This window comes from Sus scrofa, chromosome 8 (genome assembly GCF_054392235.1).
Source record: "Sus scrofa isolate SSC_HxYL_T2T_F1_AM1 chromosome 8, Sscrofa_HxYL_maternal_Yorkshire_Landrace_v2.0, whole genome shotgun sequence".
In the NCBI taxonomy this organism is placed as follows: Eukaryota; Metazoa; Chordata; class Mammalia; order Artiodactyla; family Suidae; genus Sus; species Sus scrofa.
In genome coordinates, this window is record NC_139390.1 from 103,050,157 (window position 1) to 103,064,741 (window position 14,585).

The following is a 14,585-nucleotide window of genomic DNA, read 5'->3' on the forward strand; positions in this document are numbered from 1 at the left end:
ACTAGCAACTTAAAACAATCTTGTATATATATAGACTCCTATATCAAAGCTTCATGGTAAGTGTAAACCAAAAATCCACAATAGATAAACACAAATAAGAAAAAGCAGTCCAAATACAACACTAAAGATAGTCTTCAAACCACAAGAGAAGAGAACAAAAGAAAAAGGGAGGAGGAATTCCTGTCTTGGCTCAGTGGTTAACGAATCCGACTAGGAACCATGAGGTTGTGGTTTTGATCCCTGGCCTTGCTCAATGGGTTGGGGATCCAGCGTTGCTGTGAGCTGTGGTGTGGGTTGCAGATGCGGCTTGGATTCTGCGTTGCTGTGGCTCTGGTGTAGGCTGGCAGCAACAGCTCCGATTAGACCCCTAGCCTGGGAATCTCCATATGCTGCAGGAATGGCCCTGGAAAAGACAAAAAAACCAAATAAAAAAAGAAAAAAGAAAAAAAGAAAAGAAAAAAACAAGAAAAGGAAAGAAAGAAAAAAGAAAAAGGGAAGAAAAAAGACCAGCAAAAACAAATCCAAAACAATTAACACAATGGCAATAAGAAGATACATACCAATAACTATCTTAAATGTAAATAGACTAAATGTTCCAACCAAAAAAACATAGAATGGCTGAATGGATATGAAAACAAGACCCATATGATGTCTACAAGATCCATACGATGTCTACAAGAGACCCACTTCAGTTCTAGGGACACATTCAAACTGAAATTGAGAAAATGGAAGAAGATATTCCATGCAAATGGAAATCAAAAGAAAGCTGGAATGGCAATATCCATGGCAAACAAAATGCACTTTAAAATAAATAAATGACTTTAAAATAAAATGATTATAAGAGACAAAGAAGGACATTATATAATGATCAAAGGATCCATCCAAGAAGAAGATATAACTCTTGTAAATACACATGCACCCAATATAGGAGCACCTCAATATATAAGGCAACTGCTAACAGCCATAAAAGGAGAAATCAACAATAACACAATAATAGTAGGAGACTTTAACCCCTCACTTACAGAAATGGACAGGTCATCCAGACAGAAAATCATCAAGGAATCACAGGCCTTAGATGATGCATTAAACCAGATGGACTTAATAGATACTTATAGAACATTCCATCCTAAAGCAGCGGAATACATATTCTTCTCAATCACATGCAGAACATTCTAGAGAATTTGCGACCTAGAATAGATCACATTCTAGGTCACAAATCAATCCTTGGTAAACTTAAGGAAAGTGAAATCACATCAAGCATCTTTTATGACCACAATGCTATAAGACTAGAAATCAACATCAAGAAAAAAAAACTGCAAAAAACACTACACATGGACACTAAACAATATGCTACTAAATAACAAATGCATCACTGAAGAAATAAAAGAGGAGATAAAAAAATACCTAGAGAAAAATGACAATGAAGACATAGCAAAAGCAATTCTAAGAAGGAAGTTTATAGCAATGTAAGCCTACCTCAGGAAACAAAATCTCAAATAAACAACCTAACCTTACAGCTAAAGCAACTAGAGAAAGAAGAACAAACAAAACCAAAGTGAGTAGAAGGAAAAAAATAATAAAGATCAAAACAGAAATAAATGAAATAGAAATGAAGGAAACAATAGAAAAGATCAATGAAACAAAAAGCTGATTCTTTGAAAAGATTAACAAAATTGATAAACCTTTAGCCAGACTCATCAAGAAAAAAAAGGAAGAGGGCTCAAATCAATAAAATTAGAAATGAAAAAGAAGTTACAGCAGACATCACAGAAACACAAAGGATCATAAGAGCCTACAACAAGCAACTATATGCCAATAAAATGGGGAACTTCAAAGAAATGGAAAAATTCTTACAAGGGTACAATCTTCCAGTACTGAACCAGGAAGAAAAAGAAAAGATGAATGGACCAATCACAAGTACTAATATTGAAAGTGGGGTCAAAAAACTTCCAACCAACAAAAGTCCAGGACCAGATGGCTTCACAGGCAAATTCTATCAAAAATTTAGAGTAGAGTTAACACCCATTCTTCTGAAACTTTTCTTAAAAACTGCAGAGGAAGGGACACTCCCACACTCATTCTATGAGGCATCACCCTGATACCAAAACCAGACAAAGACACCACACACAGAAAAAGAAAATTACAGGCCAATATCAATGATGAACATACATGCAAAATCCTCAACAAAATACTAGCAAACCAAATCCAACAAAACATTAAAAGGATGATACACCACGATCAAGTAGTATTTATTCCATGGATGCAAGGATTTTTCAATATCCGCAAGTCAATCAGTGTAGTACACCACATTAACAATCTGAAGAATAAAATCCATATGATCTTCTCAATAGATGCAGAAAAAGCTCTTGACAAAATCCAACACCCATTCTTTGGTAAAAACCCTCCAAAAAGTGGGCATAGAAGGAACATACCCAAATATAATAAAGGCCATATATAACAAACCCACAGTTAACATTCTCAACAGTGTAAAGCTGAAAGAATTGCTGCTAAGATTAGGAAAAAGACAAGGATGTCCACTTTCACCACTTTTATTCCACATAGTTCTGGAAATCCTAGCCATGGTCATCAGAGAAGAAAAAGAAATAAAAGGAATCCAAATTGGGAAGAAGTAAAACTATCATTGTATCAGATGACAATCACACTATACCTAAAAAAATCCTAAAGACACTATCAGAAAACTGTTAGAGCTCATCAATGAATTTGATAAAATTGAAGGATATAAAATCAACACACAGAAATCTATTGCATTTCTATATACTAACATGAAAGAGAAATTAGGGAAATAATCCAATTTATCATCACATAAAAAAGAATAGAATACCTAGGAATAAACCTATGTAAAGAGACAATAATCTGAACTCTGAAAACTAAAAGATGCTGGTGAAAAAAATCAAAGATGACACAACCAGATGGAAAGATATACTGTGCTCTTGAATTGGGAGAATCAATATTGTCAAAATGACTATACTAACCAAGGTAATCTACAGATTCAATGCACTCCATATCGATTATTAATGGCATTTTTCACAGAACTGAAACACAAAGTTTTAAAATCTATATGGAAACATAAGAGATCCCAAACAACCAAAGTAATCCTGAGAAAGAAAAATGGAGCTGGGATGATTCAGGCTCCCTGACTTCAGACTATGTTACAAAGCTACAGTCAAACAGTATGATACTGGCACAAAAAATAGAAATATAGGTCAATAGAACAAGATAGAAAGCCCAGAATTAAACCCATGCAGCTACTGTCAACTAATCTATGACAAAGGAGGCAAGAATATACAATGGAGAAAAAGTCTCTTCAATAAGTAGTGCTGGGCAAACTAGACAGGTACATGCAAAAGAATGAAATTAGAACACTCTTTAGGAGTTCCCACTGTGGTTCAGTGGAGACAAATCTGACTAGTATCCATGAGGATGCAGGTTTGATCCCTGGCCTTACCCAGTGAGTTGGGGATCCAGTGTTGTTCTGAGCTATGATGTAGGTCACAGACAAACTCAGATCCCACATTGCTGTGGCTGTGGCATAGGCTGGCAGCTGCAGCTCCAATTTGACCCTTAGCCTGGAAACTTCCATATGCCACAGGTGTGGCCCCAAAAAGCAATAAACAAACAAACAAACAAACAAAAAACACTCCCTATCATCATACACAAAAATAAACTCAAAATGGACTAAATACCTAAATATAAGACCAGATACTATAAAACTCTTAGAGGAAAACATAGGCAGAACACCCTCTGACATAAATTGCAGTGATATCTTTTTGGATCTACCTCCTGGAATAATAAAAATAAAAGCAACAATAAACAAATGGGACCCAATTAAACTTAACAGCTTTTGACCAGCAAAGGAAACCATAAACAAAAAGACAGCTCACAGAACTGGAGGAAATACTTGCAAATGAAATGACTGACAAGTGCTTAATCTCCAAAATGTACAAACAACTTACACAACTTACTATAAAAAACACCAAATAACCCAATCAAAAAATGGGCAGAATATCTTCTTTTTTAAAATTTTTTACTACATTTAATTTACAATGTTCTGTCAATTTCTGCTGTACAGCAAAGTAACCCAGTTATACATATACATACATTCTTTTTTTCACATTATCCTCCATCATGTTCCATCACAAGTGACCGGATATAGTTTCTTGGGCTATACAATAGAATCTCATTGCTTGTCCAAATGCAAAAGTTTGCACCTACTAACCCCAAAGTCCCAGTCCCTCCCACTCCCTCCTCCTCCCTCTTGGCAACCACAAGTCTATTCTCCACATCTATGAGTTTGTTTATTTTCTGTTAATAGGTTCATATGTGCCATACATTAGATTCCAGATATAAGCGATGTCATATGGTATTTGTCTTTCTCTTTGTCACTTACTTCACTTAGTATGAGAGTCTCTAGTTCCATCCATGTTGCTGTAAATGGCATTATTTTTTTTCTTTTTTATGGCTGAGTAGTATTCCATTGCGTATATGTACCACATCTTCTTAATCCATTCATCTGTCAATGGACATTTAGGTTGTTTCCATGTCTTGGCTATTGTGAAAAGGGCTGCAATGAACATACGGGTGAATGTATCTTTTTCAATGAATGCTTTGTCTATATATATGCCTAGGAGTGAGATTGCTGGGTTATATGGTAGCTCTATATTTACAGAATATCTTCTTTGGAGAAGACATTTCTCCAAAGAAGAGAGACAGATAGCAAAAAAAAAAAAAAAAAAAAAAAAAACCTCTGAAATGCCCAACATTGCTAATTATTAGAAAAATGCAAATCAAAACTACTATGAGGTACTACCTACACAAGCCAAAATGGCCATCATCAAAATGTATACAAATAATAAATGCTGGAGAGGATGTAGAGGAAAGAAATTCCTCTTACACTGTTGGTGGGAATGTAAATTGGGGCAACCATTATGGAAAACAATATAGTTTCCTAAAAAAATCTAAAAACAGAACTACCATATGATCTAGCAATCCCACTCCTGGGCATCTATCCAGAAAAAAAACACAATTCTAAAAGACACATGCACCCCAATGTTCACTGTACAATAGCCAAGACATGGAAGCAATCCAAACATCTATTGACAGAGGAATGGATAAAGAAGATGTGGTAAATATATACTGTGGAATATTACTTGGACATAAAAAAATAATGAAATAATGGAGATCCTGTTGTGGCGCAATGGAAGTGAATCCAACTAGGAACCATGAGGTTGTGGGTTCGATCCCTGGCCACACTCAGTGGGTTAAGGATGTGGTATTGCTATGAGCTGTGGTGTGTGTCGCAGACACAGCTCAGATCCTGCATTGCTGTGGCTGTGGCTGTAGCCAGCAGCTATAGCTCTGATTGGACCCTTAGCCTGTGAATCTCCATGTGCTGTGGGTGCAGCCCTAAAAAAGCACACACACAAAAAAAAGGAATGAAATAATGCAACTTGCAGCAACATGGATGGACCTAGAGATTATCATACTAAGTGAAGTTAGTCAGTGAAAGACAAACATCATATGATATCACTTATAGGTGGAATCTTTAAAAAAAGGATACAAATGAACTTATTTGCAGAACAGAAACAGACTTAGACATTGAAAACCAACTTATGGTTACCAAAGTGGACAGGTATTGGGGGAAGGATGAATTGGGGGGTTGGGATTGGCATATGCACACTGTGATACATGGAGTGATTGGCCAACAGGGACCTGCTGTATAGCACAGGGAACTCTACCCTAAATTCTGTGATGATCTATGTGGGAAAAGAATCTGAAAAAGATGGATATGTGTGCACGTATAACTGAATTACTTTGTGGTACAACAGAAATTAACATTGTAAATTAACTATACTTCAATAAAACTTTTTAAAAATGGGAAAAAAAGGCCCCCTGGGGAGGCTTATTTGGGTTTCAAGTAATATCTTCCTCATCCCCACCTGGTGCCTTTGATACTGAGGAATCGAGAACACCTTAAAGGAAGCTATGGCCCTTTCTTTTAGAAATGAAGTTTTTGCCCAATAAGCCTTCCCACGTTTGACTCTGACTATTGGCATTTGATTCAGAATCATCAGTTTCCACAAACTATAAGTATTTTACATAAAACAGAGATACCACCAGCTTTAGTTGCCATGCCACAGGATCTTTAGTGGGCTATAGATGATAGGCAACCTCGTGTTGGCCAGTAATTTCAACAGACATGCCTCTAGCACAAGGAGGTGGAAGTAAGCAGAAGCAGGGATTCTGGCAAAGTGTTGATCCCTAAGAAAGGCACGGAGGTTGGGGCAGGAGACCACAGTCCAATGGACAGTATCTGAAATGAAAAAGGTATATCTGGGCTCACATCAGCTATCATATCTTGGGGATCAGGTGTCCTGAACAGATAGGTGACAACAACTGGGCACAGGCAGAAGTTTACTTGTGGTCAAGCCCCAACCTGCATCTAATTTCCAGTAGCTGGATCTCTATCTGAATCACCTACCTGGCATTCAAGTTTATTTAAGCCCTTAATCATCTCCACAGAGTTTATAGCTATAACTCTGAATGCCAGACCTGAAGCAGAGGACCTGCTTCAGACCCCCTTATATCCTGCATCCCAGCTTATATCCTGCATCCACCATTTCTCAAAGACTCCCATGTTATGGTTCCATTACATGTGGCAACAAGGTGAGGAAGAGGCATCTATGCCTGTGCTTGAGCCCCAAAAACCAGCTGTGTGACCTTGGGCAAGTTACTCTTATAAACTTCAGTTTTCTTCATCCAAGGATGTTATGTGGATTAAATGAAATAACAAATGCAAAATAGAGTACCTGTCACATAGTAAGTGCTCAATAAATTTTAAGGATGATGAAGAAAACAAGGTGAAAGATGGATCTTCTTAACACTGGCCACATGACTGGGATTCAACCATACCATAATGGTTCTCAGCCAGGGGTTATTTTGCCTCCAGGGGACATCTGGCAATGTCTGGAGACTTTACTTATTGCATTAATTGAGGGCAAAGGAGAGGCATAGCGGTGTGCTACTGACATCTGATTGGTAGAAGCCAGGGTGCTGCTAACCATCCTTCAAAGCACAGCACAGTTCTCCTGCCCTCAGCAAAGACTTATCTGGTCCAAAATGACAATAGTGCCAAGGCTGAGAAACCCTGCTTGCCAGTAGCAGCATTCCCCTGACTTTCCCCAGCCTCTGCTATCAATATGCCCCTAGCTGGTGTCTGTGGCTGATCTCCCAGGTCTGGCCCATCCCCCTGGCTCCTGAGCTCCTACTCTGTAGGCTTCTTTGTCAAATGGCCACCAGGCTTCGTTGGCCTGAGCTGAGTCCATAACAACAGGGATGGGGAGAATGACCTGGCCCTCCCTCTGACCAGCAACAGGCGAGAAACTGCTTCCTGCAGGCCTGTGGCAGAGAGCCACATGCAAACAAGGGCAGCAGCTCGTAGAACGTTCCACCCAAACTGGCTCCTCACCAGGCCAGACCATGAGTCACTACCACATGCTGCCGCCTCTCACCGTGACCTTTCTTTATCCCTTCATTAGCTGTAAATCTTCAGGAGCAAAACAGCAGAGAACAGACTGGAAAGGCCTTGGCAGAATATCATACCTGGCAAGTGCCCAAATCAAAATTCAGAGTTAAATACCCAGACGCTGAATGAACGCCAATCACACAGCAAACCAAGTCTCCCCAGAGCCATCCCCATGCACCAGACAAGTGGACAAACGGAACTCCCTCTCTTGACATAATTTAAATCATGTGGCAGCACTGGAGCATCATCTCCAGGAGAAGGAACAGATGTGTTTAGCAATACCCAGATGGCTAGGGACAAATTGAAGGACCTGTGTAATGTTTGCCCATAATTCATGCTTGCACCAAACCACACTGCACCCCTAAGAAATCTTTCTCATGTCCCTGATTCCTCTTGTGTCAAATGGAATTAATATTGTCTTCTGTGCAGTGTTATGAGAAATAATTAACAAAGAGCATAGGTTATTAAATAGTTCTTTGGCTCTAAATAAAGCAAAACTGGATTTTTTGTTTGTTTGTTTCTGCCTTTCCAGAAGCAGACCATCATGCTGGGGAAAATGCCAGTGAATGGGGCAGCTGCCTTCTGCAGGGGAATTTACTCTGCCCAGTCTCACTAGAGTCATCTTTCTGAGTGTATTCTAACCACCTGCATTAGAAGCATCTAGAAAATCTGAAAAAAAGCAGATTCCCAGAGCTACAGTGACAAGCTACTGAATTTCTGCAGATGAGACTTTGGAAGATATACTTTTAACAAAATCCACATTTGAGATTTATAACCACTACCATTTGAGAATTTTGTAACAATGACTAAACCCTGGGATAGCAGAGCCACCTTCACTATTTCCAGAAGTAAGAAGACCGGGTCCTTTGCCTTCTTTTCTCTGCTAATGTTGCCCCATCTTATGTAAGCAGAATTTCTGGATGAGACGGAACAAATTCATAATGATTCATCTGAACTAAACTGTCCACCCTCACACTTATAATACTGACAGCAACAAATTGCCCTTCTGAGTTTTGTAATTTCTCTCAACATTCTTTAAGTTTAAAGGGACTGAGTGATTCCCCTTTGCTGTTGGATGCCTGCCACCCTGAGCAAATCCCCCTCTCCAATCACTTGTTGCTAGGAAACTGATCACATATAGGTCTGACCCACAATCAATCAATCCCTCCTCTCCTCACGCTCGACAGTTGTATTTAGTATATGTTCCACACATTCACATTCATTGTCCTTACAATGATCTTGTGAGAAATTATCTCCATTGTATAGATGAGGGAACGAAACCACCAACAGGCAACATAGGTAATAGAACTGGTATTTGACTAAGCTGTTTGACTCTAACCCCAATGCTCTTAACAGCTCAAATTGAATAAACCCAATGCTCTAAGCTACTCTGCCTCCTACTGTCTCTAGGAAATTATAACTCTAAGTAGCCATCAACTGAGTATAGTTGTCTAGAGTTTAAAATCTCCTAACCATACCATTAGCAAGCATGGACATGCAGACCAACCAAAGTGGAATTATTTGACGACTACTAGACCATTCAGTTTCATTCATTACAGGTAACTCATGAACTTTTGAGCTAATAACAACAGCTAGCATTTGTTAAGCACTTGCTACTGCAAAGAACTGTTCTCAGTGCTTTAAGTATTCTAACTCAATGAATCCCCTCAACCCTCCTCTGAGGTTGGAGATACCACCATTCTCTTTTCACAGCTGGGAAAATGGCAGCACCGAAGTGTTTAGTAAGGGGTCTGAAGTCATGTAGCTAGTAAATGGCAAGGCTGGAAAACATAGCTAGATAATAGGGCTCTGTAACAAATACCTTAACTAACCTACTTTACTGTATATTCCATTATTAACACAGTGAGAGCCATACCAATGCAGACAGTTGTGGATGCGAGGAGGACCTGCTTTTCCTAAAGATCTTTCTAGCACCCGAGAGAATTCATATTGTTTTGAAATGGTTTCTAAAATGCCACAGAAAACAGTGACCCATAAAATACTAAACAATATGGAAGATAAAAGCTCTAAAATGATATGGGATTCTGTTATAAATAAAGTCCCAGAACAAGTCCAGGTCAGCAATGTGCTTTCAACTAAGAGAGGGAGGAGTTTTGTTATGATTATTACAATCTAATTTAAAGCTGAAGCCAGGCTGGAGAAAAATAAAAATAAAAATAAACTCTCTCCTACAGCTGTCATCCTGGCTGTGGTCTCCAACTGTTTCAATCACTAAAACTCTGTATTTAATGGTCACTTTTATAACAAACACTAAAGAAACACAAAGCTCTAAATCAGAATTTACTTCTAAAGAATAGAAAGAAATGTGTTGAATTGCTAAGGAAGGCCACAGAGAGATAGTGCCATGGTGCTGGCCTTCCTGGTGGTGATTATGACACAAGCACCACGCAAGACCTCAAACTTCAAGCTGGGACATAACAACCTTACTCCTGCTTGAAGGAAATTGCCAAGCTGAGCCCATGTCATTCCCAACATCTCAGCAAGAGTAGTTCAGTCCATTTGGCCCAGACCTGAACCAAATGCTTCAGAATGGCCATCTTTCCCCTTCAGGATGTATTTTACATGGTGTTATTGCTACAGGAAGTAAATACTGCGTGTCCCAACTGAAAGTTTCCCATAATCCTCATTAACAAAATTCCAGAGCATTTATCTGCTAAGCTCCAAGGATGTGCTGTGTCTCTATGTATGACATCTTTTAAATTCTTGAGCTCGGAAGAATATTCCAGGGATTCTACTCTGGTCTAGCACTAACTGCAGAACCAAAAAACCAAATGCTAAAGACCATATTTGGCCAGATGATGTTTTCTAATATTTATAAAGCAGTGTGATCAAACTAAAATCTGGTAAATATAATACCAGCAAAAGAGCAAACGCCTCCTTACCCTTAAATCCCAACTCAGGTGTTCCCTTCTCCCTGACTCTCCCAGGTCAAGTCAGTCTTTCCCTCTTCTGGGTTCCCATGACATTCTGATATACCTCAATTATGGCACTGAACACCTTGTGTTCTAATGATCCTTCTTGGGTCAGTCTCCCTTACTATCTACACTACAGCTCCCAGAGTAGGAGCCAGTGCCGTATCATCCTAATGTTCTCAGCACTTAGAAGAAATGGCAAGTAGGCACCCAATAGATATTCACTGGACAAAAGAATGTGATCTAAAATTACGGGCAAAAAAATCATGAGTTCAATTCAAAATGATCATAACCCCATGGTACTGGGTCAACATTTCTGTGGCTCCATTTTCTGACCTGGCTGGGCTCTTGCCCCGTTTCTCTTCCACCGTGCTCCTTACACTGAGACTGTTTTGGATTAGATATTCTGAAGCTGATGTAACAGATACAGAAGCATATATGTTTACAATAAATTGACATACTATTTACCAATTTCTCAGAGCAAGAAAATAACTAATTAGTACAAGGGTGCCTCATTTTCCATGAGCAAATTGAGTATAATTAATCTAAAACTGTGTCTTTTCTGCTTACTCCACTGATAGGGAGGCAAGCCTAGGTGGCCACTCCCAAGCAGAACACAGGAAACCGGGAGCAGGAGGGACCATTATCTCCCAACTCTGCATCAATACCTGCAGCTCCATCTAATATAAGGGCATCACCACTCTACTCCCAAGTTACAGATGGCATAAAGTTCCTTATTGTGAGGCAAGGGAAGTTTCAGTAAAGGCGAGACCAGAAGAAATAAGCTCTGACCTTTGCTGCAGCATGCCCGTGTGTATTCCTGAGGTAGAGCCACATTCCAAAGTTCTCTCCTTTTCTACTGCACATTAATCTACCTTTATTTCCTAGATGACAAAGAAGATTTATTAACATGGGAGAATTCTCCAACCCACCTGCAAGTAGAAGGACTGTCTTTGTAGCCTAGTTCATAAATCTTTTATGATACAGAATCAGAGAATGAGTAGTGGGAAAGAGGTCCAGAGAGGTGTGGAAAAAAGGGGAGACTCTAATCAGAGGAGCTTGTTCAGTCTACATGATAAAGAGCTGGGAGGTGGGGTGTTAGAGTGGGTAAATCTAGTTGTTAGTGGATATGTTGGTTAAGTAGTGAGTAAAAAAGAATTGAAAAGGAAAAGAAGCAAGATTTTATACTATGTGGCTGGAGGATAAAAACAAGACCCAAGCAAAGACTGAAATCACTTTAAAATTATTTTTGATCTAGACTGGTCTTACTTATAGGGAATTCCCTACAGAGATTGGACCATTTGGGCTCTCAGCTTGTTTTAGAGTTATATCTACCAATGCCTAACCCAGTAACACATTTCCAGTTTGGGAAACTTGTCTATGGTGAAAATCACTTTTCCACACCCTTTCTAATATAATCCATGAGGGAACAACTTGGATCCACAAAGGACAATTACACTTGTTCACAAGAAAATATGAAAATAACTTTTATGTTATGTACCTGCTATTGGCCAGGCACTGTAAAAACTGCTTTAAATGTTTGCTCCTTTAATCAGTAATGAATTTTTTTTATCCCATCTCATTTCAGAAAGCCTAAAAAAGTAGCTTAGAGGAGTAAGTAAAGCACAATAACATAAGTTGTCTAGTGGTTAGGACTCAGTACTTTCACCACTGTGGCCTGAGGTTCAATCTCTGGTCTGGGAACTGAGGTCTCACATTGAACTGATGCATGCTGTTGCCAAAACACAAAAAAACAACACACACACACATACATGCACAATAACACACATGAAAAGTGCAAGCAATTTAAAAGTCAATGGAACCAGGTATAAGTCCAACACTACACACCAGAATGATGTGTCCACACTTGATGGACCACACATTTGGCTCCAGGCTTTCCAGCAGATAGTTCAAAGAAAGAAAAATCATCAGTTATACAAATCACTAAATCCATAAGATTAAAGTACAGCAGGAGAAGTGAAACTGTTCTTATTATTAAAGCCAAATAAGAATTTCTCCAATAGAAGAGAACACTGCATGATGGACAAAACAACTTCCTCTCTAGCATCCTTAAAATAGAATTTCAAACACAAATTTCAAACGCCATTCCTTTTACTGACATTTGAATATAAGCTGATGATTTTATAACTAACTAAAAGCAAGTCTGAGCAGAGCATGGTTATTTCATAACCCTCTGAGTCGTCAGGAAAGAGGAAAACTTCCCTCTACCCTTCTAGGTTGGCTGGTCTAGTAACTAAATCGACATGAGTCAGATTAATGGAAGAAAATAAAATTTAATTTTGTACAGGAAACCCATGTACATGACAGTAGAGACCCCACATACATGACAAGTTCAAGACAGAACAGTAAAATGAGGTATATATGCCATCTCAGCTAAGGAATGGGATAGGGGTCTGAAGTTTGGTAATCAGATATTTGCTGTGCCTATAGTTGGGTCCACCTTGATAAAATTTATCTCCAGTAATAACTCTTTTCTGGGAAAAATCCCCAATTTAAATTCTTCTAGGTAGTTCAGGAAGAGGCAATAATTTCTCTTGAACAGGGTCTCAATTGCCTTTAACTCAAAATAATCCTCATGCAAAAGTAGCAGTGAACCCTCACAAAGTTACTATTATTCTCTAACCTTCTAGATAAGGAAATTAAGACTCAAAGAGGTTAGCTGATTTGTGCACAAACACATCAAATGTGGTGCACACTCAGGTTTAGGGTTTGTATAAGGCTGTCCGACTCCAAAGCCCAAGCTCTTTGTACTACCTCTACTACTCTAGCAAAGCCAAACCACATAACAAAAGGATTCCTCCCCTATTGAAAGTTATTTTTCCTCCATAACAGTACATAGAAAGTAGGATTTATTTTTATTTTTATTTTTATTTTTATTTTTATTTTTATTTTTAGGCCCACACCTGTGGCATATGGAAGTTCCCAGACTAGGGGTCAAATCAGAGCTGCAGCTGCTGACCTTCACCACAGTCACAGCAATGTGGGATCCAAGCCACATCTGTGATCTATGCCACGGCTAGCAGTGCCAGATCCTTAACTCACGGAGTAGGGCCAACATCCTCATGGATACTAGTAACCCACTGAACCACAATGGGAACTCCTCCATGACAATTTTTTTTCTTTGTGTCGCACCCATGGCATATGGACTTTCCAAGGCTAGGGGTCAAATTGGAACTACAGTTGCTGGTCTACACCACAGTCACAACAATGCAGGATCTAAGCCGCATCTTCAACCTACACCACAGCTCACAGCAATGCCAGATCCTTAAACCACTGAGCAAGGCCAGGGATTGAACCTGTGTCCTCATGGATACTAGCTAGATACTAGCCATGATGGGAACTCTGATAATTTTTTTTTTTTTTTTTTTTTGTCTTTTTGTTGTTGTTGTTGTTGCTATTTCTTGGGCCGCTCCCGCGGCATATGGAGGTTCCCAGGCTAGGGGTCCAATCGGAGCTCTAGCCACCGGCCTACACCAGAGCCACAGCAACGCGGGATCCGAGCCGCGTCTGCAACCTACACCACAGCTCACAGCAACGCCAGATCGTTAACCCACTGAGCAAGGGCAGGGACCGAACCCGCAACCTCATGGTTCCTAGTCAGATTCGTTAACCACTGCGCCACGACGGGAACTCCTGATAATTTTTTAATAATTATTACTGCTATTAACTTTGTCAACCTGATGGGTGAAAATAATATATAATTTAACTTTCTTTAATTATGAATAAGGTTGGACATTGTGAAATATGTTTAAAATTTGACTTTTTATTAATGGATAGTTATTTTATATTAAGAAGGTTAATCATGGAGTTCCTGTTGTGACTCAGCAGGTTAAGAACTTGACATAGTGTTCATGAGGATGTGGGTTTGATCCCTGGCCTTGCTTAATGGGTTAAGGATCTGGCATTGCTGCAAGCTGTGGCATAGGTCACAGATGCAGCTCAGATTCAGTGCTGCTGTGGCTGTGCAGCTGCAATTCAACCCTTAGCCTGGGAACTTCCATACACTAAAGATGCAGCCATAAAAAGAAAAGAAGAAGGAAGAGAAGAGGAAGAAGGAGAAGAATAAAGTTAATTGCTTTTCTGCCATA

General features: G+C 39.3%; 2 protein-coding genes across 5 annotated transcripts in view; one reads left to right on the forward strand and one right to left on the reverse strand.

Moving 5' to 3' along the window:
* Positions 1-14,585, reverse strand: part of LOC146400960 (uncharacterized) — a 285,838-nt gene that overhangs the window by 262,632 nt on the left and 8,621 nt on the right. For 2 of the 4 annotated variants that reach the window (XR_014813051.1, XR_014813053.1), the window contains exon 2: positions 4,409-4,582. The exons of 1 other annotated variant lie outside the window; for it this stretch is intronic. The gene's annotated coding sequence lies outside the window, so the exon portion shown is untranslated. Of the gene's footprint in view, positions 1-4,408; positions 4,583-11,268; positions 11,361-14,585 lie in introns of all 4 variants that reach the window. One more of the 4 variants, XR_014813052.1, reaches the window with a different exon arrangement.
* Positions 1-14,585, forward strand: part of MFSD8 (major facilitator superfamily domain containing 8) — a 449,919-nt gene that overhangs the window by 63,978 nt on the left and 371,356 nt on the right. The window lies entirely within an intron of this gene.